The 9,523-nt window shown below is 50.8% G+C and overlaps 1 long non-coding RNA gene across 1 annotated transcript; it reads right to left on the reverse strand.

Moving 5' to 3' along the window:
* Positions 1–750: 750 nt before the first annotated feature.
* Positions 751–2,700, reverse strand: LOC142584578 (uncharacterized). Its single transcript, XR_012828815.1, has 2 exons — positions 1,173–2,700; positions 751–1,103 (listed from the first exon to the last, which is right to left on the reverse strand). It is a non-coding gene; the product is annotated as an uncharacterized LOC142584578 (long non-coding RNA).
* Positions 2,701–9,523: the final 6,823 nt, after the last annotated feature.

Here is a 9,523-nt window from a genome sequence, read left to right on the forward strand (position 1 = left end):
ATACATTAAAGGCGCCTGCGCCCATGATCTTTCTTTTGCCTCGGTGCAGTGAGCACGATTAACGAGAATAATATGGAGGGCATCTGGTGCAGTCGCGAATGCGTCACGGCAAATGTAGCTCGCGTCGCCTGGCGTGTGTAGTAATATCAGAGTTGGTTGTATGAACTTTATGCATAATACGCTTTGTTACGGTACCTTAACGGAATGGGACCAGAGGACGGTGTTGGTACATTTTTTCGTACCGCTCTAATCCTATACCCCCCCCCCACTACAAACACACACACACCCGTCTTTTTTTAATGTATACATACAATTCCTTGCCATGACGGATCACAGCCTCCTTTATATTTGAAAAATAGAGGAGGTTGTGGACGGATTGACCAGTTCAAGTTGTCAACTTGTCAGTAACTGTCATGGGAATCACTGTAATAAATACAATTCCACGATCGGATTGTTTACTTTCATTTTTTCTTGTAACACTGAGGACTACATGGAACTTTTGTATATGTGAGAGAAGTATGGATATCACGAGCTTAAGCCAATGTGCGATACACAGACAAAGCAGCTGCTACAACATGTACTGCATTGAGGGCCACACAACACATACGTAATTAAAGGTGCAAAATATAGGTGGAAGCTTCAAAATACGCTCTGTAGCACTGCAAAGTATAACATATATTGTATGTGTACAATAAATGTTCAAAAGAACAATGCATCAACGTCCCATTTGCCTTCAAGCTTATTATCAAGTTCAAGTTTACTGAAGTTTATTATGAGCATATGTACAACAGGAATCTACTGACACACCCGCAGTCAAGGTGGCTGTTCGAGGTGTGCTGGCTGCCTCAGTGTAAGAAAAAGAAATTGGGTGAATGTCGACACCAGTACCACTGCTTCTTGCCTCTGACCTGCATGTGCCTCCGCGGCATCTTTGTGCACAAGTGTGCTGGCGTGGCGAGGCGTAGGAGTCATCCGAGAGAAAGAGTATCGTTTACATGGAGAAGTGGCTGATCACATTGCTTGTCGCTTTCCCTCAAATGTTTCCTTCGTGACTAGGGTGACACATCCGCAGTCAAGGTGGCTGTTCGAGGTGTGCTGGCTGTCTTCAACGAAAGAAAAAGAAATAAATTAGATGAATGTCGATACCAGTGCTATTGCTTCTTGCCTCTTACCTGCATTTGCCTCCATGGCCTCTTGGCTTGCGGAGTCTGTATGAGAGAGGTGCTGTGGCTAGGCGTAGGCATTATCTAAGCGAAAAGAAAAGCCCATTCAAATGGGGAATTAGGGAAATAAATGCAGTTGTTATGTCTGCTTCTTGCACTCTTCTTGCCTAAAAGTTTTCAAGCATAGTGTCCAGAACACACCAGCACTTTGACTGCTTCTGCTTTTTACCAGCAGGTGTTGCAGCGAGATCCTTAGTATGGCTGCGTGCAGCATTGTAACACTTGGTGGAGGCATTTGAAGTGGTAGCCAAAAGTATAAAGAATCGTCCTTGTCTGCATGAATGCTTTCAATTTCTAAATGCAGTGGTAACTATCGCTATTAGCGCAAGGCCCCCCACATCTATGCGGCAAGTGCCATAGCTTGAAACTGAATTTTTCCTCTAGTGTTTCACAAGCATATAATATGTCCACATTAGATTTGATGTGTTTGTTTTTATTTATCCCAGTGTGGATAGAGCATCATTAAATTGTTTTTTATTTTTGCGTGTCTTGTTTTTTGGTTTATTTCTGAATTTATCAAGCAGCAGTGTCATGATGCGAAAGTGACTCATGTAATGGCAATCAGCTTTTGTTTTGAAGAAAAACAATGCATTTCCTGACCCATTGTTTGACATCCCCTCACTCGCATAATTTTGCAGAGTATTCTACCTATAGTGACTTGCTTGACCTCCACTAAAGAGTTTTGCATTTTGAAATAGCATTCTTTCCTTAAAATCATTCAGCACTTCTCATAATTTCTGTACCTTGGGCTTCTGATACTCTGCATTCACCATTTTTGCTTGTTTCTGACTAGAAATGTCTTCTTTAATTTAGAGCCTAAATTTTACCTTTGGAACACACGGAAGGGCTTGCCATTGCATATCTGCATAAAATGGAAACATGTTTCATTAAACATTTGCAAAATCCAATAGAAGATTGATGAATGCAGCTTGCAGCGTGATTTGACTGAATGAGCCATAAAAGCAACTCATCTCACTTGGTAAATTAAAGCACATATTAGTGTGATGTACAAGATATGTTACACTAACGTGGTGGGTTCTTTTGCTTATAGAGCAAAATAATCGGTGCGCGACAAAAAAATTATTTTTGCATACCCCTTGTACACACTGATTTAAGGAAAATGAGCTGGAGCTGTCCACATGCTCTACTTATTTTACCTGCGAGTATGGTCAACAAAAATGTGTCCCAGCGGCATAGTGGTATTTGAGATTATGTCAGTATTGCATATGTGCCTGTTGTCTAAAATAATTGAATTTTGAAAATGCTCGCAGGGATCTGATGTGAATATCTACAGTTTATGGATACATGTAAAAGACTCAGCATCAAGTGCAAGTGAACGGTCCCACAGGCGCGGAGTCGATCATGCAAATAGATTCGCTGCACAAATTTGTGACCAGAAAAGATATTCCACATGAAATGGCATGCAAGGAAGTGTTGAAAATATTGCACAGTTAATAAAACGCCTACGTTATTAATATGTGGGTTGCTGCACTCGTTATGCAAAACGGAGGTGAGGAGTGCAGACAGGACACAAGAGTAGAGAAGTGGACAACACGAGCGCCGTCCACTTCTCTACTCTTGTGTCCTGTCTGCACGCCTCACCTCTGTTTTGCATAATGAATCCTTACCAACTAGCTCAGCTTTCTGTCGTTCTAAGTCTCGATGCACTCGATTTCGTCTGCATTAGGCACTCGCCTCTTGATTACTTCGTGGCACAGAAATACTCGGCATCACACTGTTTTTTTGCTGTGGCCTTTGTAGAAGCATGATTGTTCAAAGTGCAACAATTGAACAGATTCTATGAGTTGCTTGTGGCTTTGCCAGCACAATTCCGGTGCGCTGGTCCGCCTGTCCAGCAATTTCCTACTGAAGGGAAACCTGCACATAAAAACACCGCTCCGCATGTAGAAAAATGCTCTACTGTGACGCTTCTCAATTAAACGATTGTGATGCACCACAAGAGCTGCATACTCGCGTGATAGTCTCAACAAGGAGATACATTCGTTTACTTACATGTGACGGTATATGCCAGATCACTTTGGGGCTTCGGTGGCACATAAGGCACGAGTGTGCCATAGCGTCCGCTGTCGACGCGCGATCGCATGTCAAACCTAAACTGTGCGAAACTACTACGCATCCAAAAAACAGATTCGAAACCGAAATTCGCGTCACCTTTTATTGCATGATGCGTACATCGTGATTTACATAAGTCACGGACTTAGCGATCGCTCTCTGTAAACTTAATATTGACGTACCATCTTCATAAAGCCATCAGGTATGCGTTTTTAGATGACAAACCATAAGGTGACCTGTACTTGTTTTCAGCTCTTTCAATAGTAATTCCACTGGCCACATTGACCAGTAGCAACAGGGCGGCGCCCTAGAGGTTCCCACTTTTCCGGCCCAGCTTTTCCTCTAGAGTTGTTCTACTAACTCTATGTGCGAAACTGAAGTATGTCTAAGAACGTTGCTGGCGGCGTCTTCAAAGGCGAAGTAGACATGCCGCAGCTTGTCGTCGGAGTCCCAGTTCTTGAATGTCGCGATTCGTTCGTAGGTCTCCAGCCATGATTCCGGGTCTTCAGTTGCTGCTCCATGGAAGGTTGGTGGGTCCCGAGGTTGTTGTAGGATAACGGGGGACGCTGGGGCAGACATTGGGGTTGTCTTGACCACGATCTCCTTTGTCGTCTCAGGTAGAAGTCCGTGCTCTGGGGGGCAGTCCTTGCAGTCTGCGGCTAGCACGCTGGTCTTGGGCGATTTTGGTTCTGTCCTCGGGCTTCGGGCTTGGATCGCGGCTTTGCGGGGGCGTTCGGTACATGAACGCACAAGCACCTCCACCAGATGTCACGTGGTAGTGACGGTGAATAAAGCAGCAATACGGTGGAATACAAAACTAGCTTTTATTGGGCGAACCTGTGCCCACAAAAACAGGCTACACTTATAGCACAACGATAGCGGCGAGCACGGTAGGCGATCGTCGGAAATCTGATCTGCGGGTCAAGCGCGTCGGCTTTTATAGAGCAGTCGTCGAATGTTCCAGACTAATCGTTCGGATCCGCGTGCCTTCCACAAAGTTCTACACCATTCGCGTCAGGTGATGAAATCAGATAACATAAGGTTCGGTGACAACATACAGCGGTTAGAAGCATCGATAACTTTCCAGAAACTTCGAATACATGCAGGCGCGTCCCACGCTGTGCGATTACATTTGTTAGGCGGCGAAACGTGGTTGACCGATAAAGATAAGTATACGTGTCAATATTGCCGCGAATCTGTGCAGTGCTTGCTCACTCCACAAGTCTGCCGCCACGCGACGCAACGCAAGACGCGCTGCCGCCATGTGACGCAAGACGCGCCTAGTTGAGACGCGCCAATACGCGCTTTAAATTGAGCGCAGACGACAGCGGCGGGCATTCTGTTCGACGACCGCCGAGCACGCTGGTCGCCTCGCCGCCGCCGGGTAATTCAGGGCATTGTGGGCGCAAGTCAGTCCAATAAACAGTCTTCTTTCGACGAACTTTTGTCCGTCCTCATCGTCCCTGCGACTGCCGTCACCACTACGTGACATCTGGTGGAGGTGCGGGGTAGCCTTCCATGTTCCGGACGCGTCCTTCAAGTCGTGAAGCCAGCCCTCAGCGCTTCGCACCCGAGGACGCGCCAGCAGTTCAGCGAGCCAGCCGACGTCTCCAGGGAGAGGATCCTGAGTTCGGGACCTTGCCGGACCGCACCAGAAAGCGAAAAGACGCCGCTACGAGTACCGCAACCTCGCCGAAGATATCGACACCGATCATATTGCAGCAGCCGCGGGGGCCGCCAACCTTCAATGGATCCCTAGGCGAAGACCGCGAAGAATGGTTGGACCAATTTGAGCGCGTGGCATCGTTCAACAAGTGGGATGATGCGGCAAAAATTGGACAGTTATTTTTCTCATTGGTGGGCTCCGCACGCACGTGGTACGAAAACCCCGAGTCGTCCCTAACGACATGGGAGCTATTCAAGAGGGAACTATTGAAGGTATTCAGCAGCGTCATGAGGAAAGAAAGAGCCGAACGACTCCTCGAGTCCAGGATCCAGCCGCCAAATGAGCCTGTCCGTGGTTACGTCGAAGAAATGAAGCGCCTATTTCGCCGCGCCGACCCCGAGATGACCGAGGAAAAGAAAGTTCAGTTTTTAATGCGCGGCGTTCAGTTTTAATGCGCCTCGTCCGCCAGCCGCCAAAAACAGTCGAGGAATTCATGCAAGAAGCCAGCACGATTGAGAAGACCCTCGACGTCCGGGCTCGGCAGTACAACTGCCCTTCCTCTGTTTGTGCTATCCATCCGGACACGACGACCACCACCAGCGACAACTTGCGGGAAGTGATCCGCGAAATTGTTCGCGAGGAGCTACGCCGATTACTGCCATCTTCCGCACAGCCGCAAGCAGCAATTCTCATGGATGCGGTACGGGAAGAAGTGCAACAGGCACTTGGCACCCCGACGGCCACAGAACCCCAGGCCATGACGTACGCCGCTGTAGTACGCACTCCTCAGCCCCAACGACCACTACATCATGTCCGACATGAACAACTTGTTCCCGGACACCGCCTCCCTGCCCCCGCCCGGCCAGCCTACGAGCAACGCTCAAGCCCCAGGAAATGTGACGCCTGGAGGACTTCCGACAACCGGCCGTTGTGCTTCCATTGCGGTGAGGCCGGCCATATTCTTCGTCACTGCCCGTACCGACGTATCGGTCTTCGAGGATTTGCCGTTGACGTCCCACGACCACGCTTCGGCCAACGTCCGCAGTAAATCGACGAGTACCTGCGTCGAGAGGAGTACACGCCGAACCGCCTTTCGCGCTCACCATCGCCGTCAACGTCGCGCTTTGCGTCGCCACGCCGCAGCTACGCAGCCGCGGTACTGGGAAGGTCTCCGAGCCCCCGTAGGGGAAACTAAAGACGGCAACCTCTGGAGGTGAGGTTGCTCACGAACGAAACGCCGAAGATCCTCCACTGACAACGCTCCATGATGACGCTACACCCGCTACACAGCATGAAGAAGCCCCACTCGCCGCACCGACGCCGCAGAAAATGACAACCCCGACCACGACGCGAACTGCCTTCGAAACGACGCCGCTACCCAGAAACTCTTCGACGATACGCCCCACCCGCGACTCGAATACGCGACGAAGCCGTAACCCGACGCCGAGGCCGACGTGCAATGCAAGAGCCAAGACATCCGACTTAGAAGTGGCTATCGACGGTCGGAAAGTCACTTCTCTAGTTGACACAGGAGCCAATTACTCAGTGATGAACATTCGCTGCGCAGCTGAGGAAAGGCACGACCGCTTGGGATCCCACGAAACACAGAACCTCTTAAAAACTTCTTTAAACGGCTACAAACGGCTATAGACGTCTTGGTCTATAAGACTGAAAATAGAATTTCTTCTAAAGGGGTGGAGACGTCAAAATTTTTGTTCATGCGTTTGTTGATTCAAACGTTGCGTCATGCTTCAGGGAGCACGATACACACAGCGGGATTCATATATATCCGATAAATAATTTAATAATAGTGTACTGAAGGCACTGGGCAGCGGGCATGGTGCTAGTGGATGAGAAGAAGACGACAAGGTGTGTTTGCTTCCCCGTTTCGAGATAGCACCGACCTGTTTTAAGCCTACCGCCGCAACCTAGAGCTAGTGCTGCTAGGCGAACACCCCCCGTTGCATTTGGTGGAGCTGCTGGGTTTCTCTTCAACATCCTGGAACTCCGCAGTCGGACGCTACTACCAGCTGTTACAATGGATGAACCGGGACCGTCCCAGGCTGCTGCTCCCGTGCCCCCGGCCATCGTCTGCTCTGGTGTTATCCGCCAGCGCGATCCGGCTATATTTAGCGGCACAGACGACCACGACGTGGAAGACTGGCTCGCCGAATATGACCGTGTAAGCGCCTATAATAAGTGGGACGACCGCGCCAAGCTCACAAATGTCATATTTTACTTGACTGACGTGGCCAACCTATGGTTCCGCAATCACGAAGCCGATTTTACCACCTGGTCGGCTTTCACGGCGACTTTGGCTGAGGTCTTCGGCCGTCCCGCAGTTCGCCGGCTTCGCGCTGAGCAGCGCTTGCGTGGTCGAGCTCAACGCCAGGACGAGACCTTCACCAGTTACATTGAAGACGTGCTCTCGCTCTGCAAGCGCGTCAACTCATCCATGGATGAAGCAGACAAGATCAAGCACGTCATGAAAGGCATCGATGAGCATGCCTTTCAAATGCTCGTCGCGAAGAGTCCCCGGACGATTGCCGAACTCATACAGCTTTGCCAGCAGTACGACGAGCTGCGCAAGCAACGTGCATCAACACGCGCTGCTCAGCAGGACACTGCGGATCTCTCCCCGTTGGACTTCGGTCGCGACGCTGCCGACATCTCTGCTTTAATGCCGGAGATAAAGCAGTTCATCCGCCAGGAAGTCGCACGCCAACTCTCTCTGGCGAATAGCGCACCCGAGCCGTCGACAACCCTGGCTCCTTCGCTTCGTCACGTCATTCAGACGCAAGTTGCCGCGGCGCTGCCATCTGCCCCTCCTCCGCAGCCTGCAGCTGGACCGCTAACGTACGCTGACGTTGTCGCGCGGCCTTACACTCCTCCGGCTCCTGATTCCTACCGGGCCACCGGCACCTTCCATGTACCGCCGCCACCTTCGCGTCCGATAGTCGTTCCTTACTCGGCTGCTGGAGCCCCTGTCGTCAACCCGTGGCGAACACCTGATAACCGGCCAATATGTTATTCATGCCATTTTCCGGGCCACGTAGCACGATTCTGCCGCCGTCGCAGCCCCCGTTTACCTGACAGTGGGGGTGCCTCAAGCTACAGGCCTGCTCGACTTCCGCGTCAGGACCAATCTAACCTTCCTCCGGACACCTCTTACAGTCGCCTCCCCTTCGATTCACGCCGGTCGCCTTCCCCACGTCGCCGATCCATTTCCCCGATGGTTCGCCGACCCAGCCCAGCCCGAGAGGAAAACTAGCAGTCGCAGTTCCAGAGGCAAGAACTGCGTTTCCGTCGAACATTTCAAGGCCTCATTCTGCGCCGGCGAACGAAATTGAACTGTCCGTAGACGGCGTCACCGTACACGCACTTATCGACACCGGAGCCGCCGTTTCTATTATTAGTGAGAAGCTCTGCCGCAATTTGAACAAAGTGACCATTCCCCTTACCTCTCTTTCTCTGCGTACGGCAACCTCGCATCGCGTTCAGCCTTCAGCGTCGTGCACAGCCCGGGTTGTCATTCAAAGCGTTATGCATGTTATCGAATTTGTCGTCCTGCCTCGTTCCTCGCACGACGTTATTCTTGGTTGGAATTTCCTATCTGTAAATCAAGCTCTTATCGACTGCGCTCGTTGCGAACTTACGTAATCAGTGCCGTGTTTTGACCCTGACGACCATTATTCTCCTAAAGTTGTTGCCGCCTCTGACATCGATATTGCACCTTTCTCCGCCGCTCTGGTTCCTGTGTTATGTAGCTCTGTTGCGAACTCATCTGTCCTTTTTACGCCGTCGACCACTTGTGCGCGCCGCCGGAACTTTCTTCTTCCGTTTGCTGTCGTCACTTTTTGCGAAGGTTCTGCTGCCCTTTACGTGTGCAATCCGTCCGCCTGCCCATCATCCCTACTCCGTGACGAGTGCCTGGGTACCGCTGAAGCTTTCGATAGCATTCTTCCGGCCACCATGTTTGGTGATACGGCATCACTTCCGATTTGTGCCGTAACTCCTCCCGCCGCGACCGATGCCCCTGTAGACGTCTTCGCTCGTGCCGTCGACGCAGAACTCACACCTGCGCAGCACACCGAAATCATCAAGCTCCTCCAGCGTTTTCGTGCTTCATTTGACATTGGCCAACCATCCTTGGGCCGGGCGTCCGCAGTCGTTCACCGTATCGACACCGGCCAACAAACACCATTGCGCCAGCGTCCGTATCGTGTGTCGGCCGCTGAACGCCGTGTCATCGACCATCACGTTGACGACATGCTGGAGCGTGGCATCATCCAGCCCTCTAACAGTCCCTGGGCATCTCCGGTTGTCCTTGTTAAAAAAAAAGACGGCTCCATTCGGTTCTGCGTCGACTATCGCCGCCTTAATCGAATAACGCGCAAAGATGTCTATCCTCTGCCCCGCATCGACGATGCCTTGGACAGTCTGCAGGGAGCGGAATTCTTTTCCTCGCTGGATCTACGCTCCGGGTATTGGCAAGTGCCAATGGCAGAGGCCGATCGCCAAAAGACAGCCTTTGTAACTCCTGATGGGCTATATGAATTCA

This window comes from Dermacentor variabilis, chromosome 6 (genome assembly GCF_050947875.1).
Source record: "Dermacentor variabilis isolate Ectoservices chromosome 6, ASM5094787v1, whole genome shotgun sequence".
Classification (NCBI taxonomy): Eukaryota; Metazoa; Arthropoda; class Arachnida; order Ixodida; family Ixodidae; genus Dermacentor; species Dermacentor variabilis.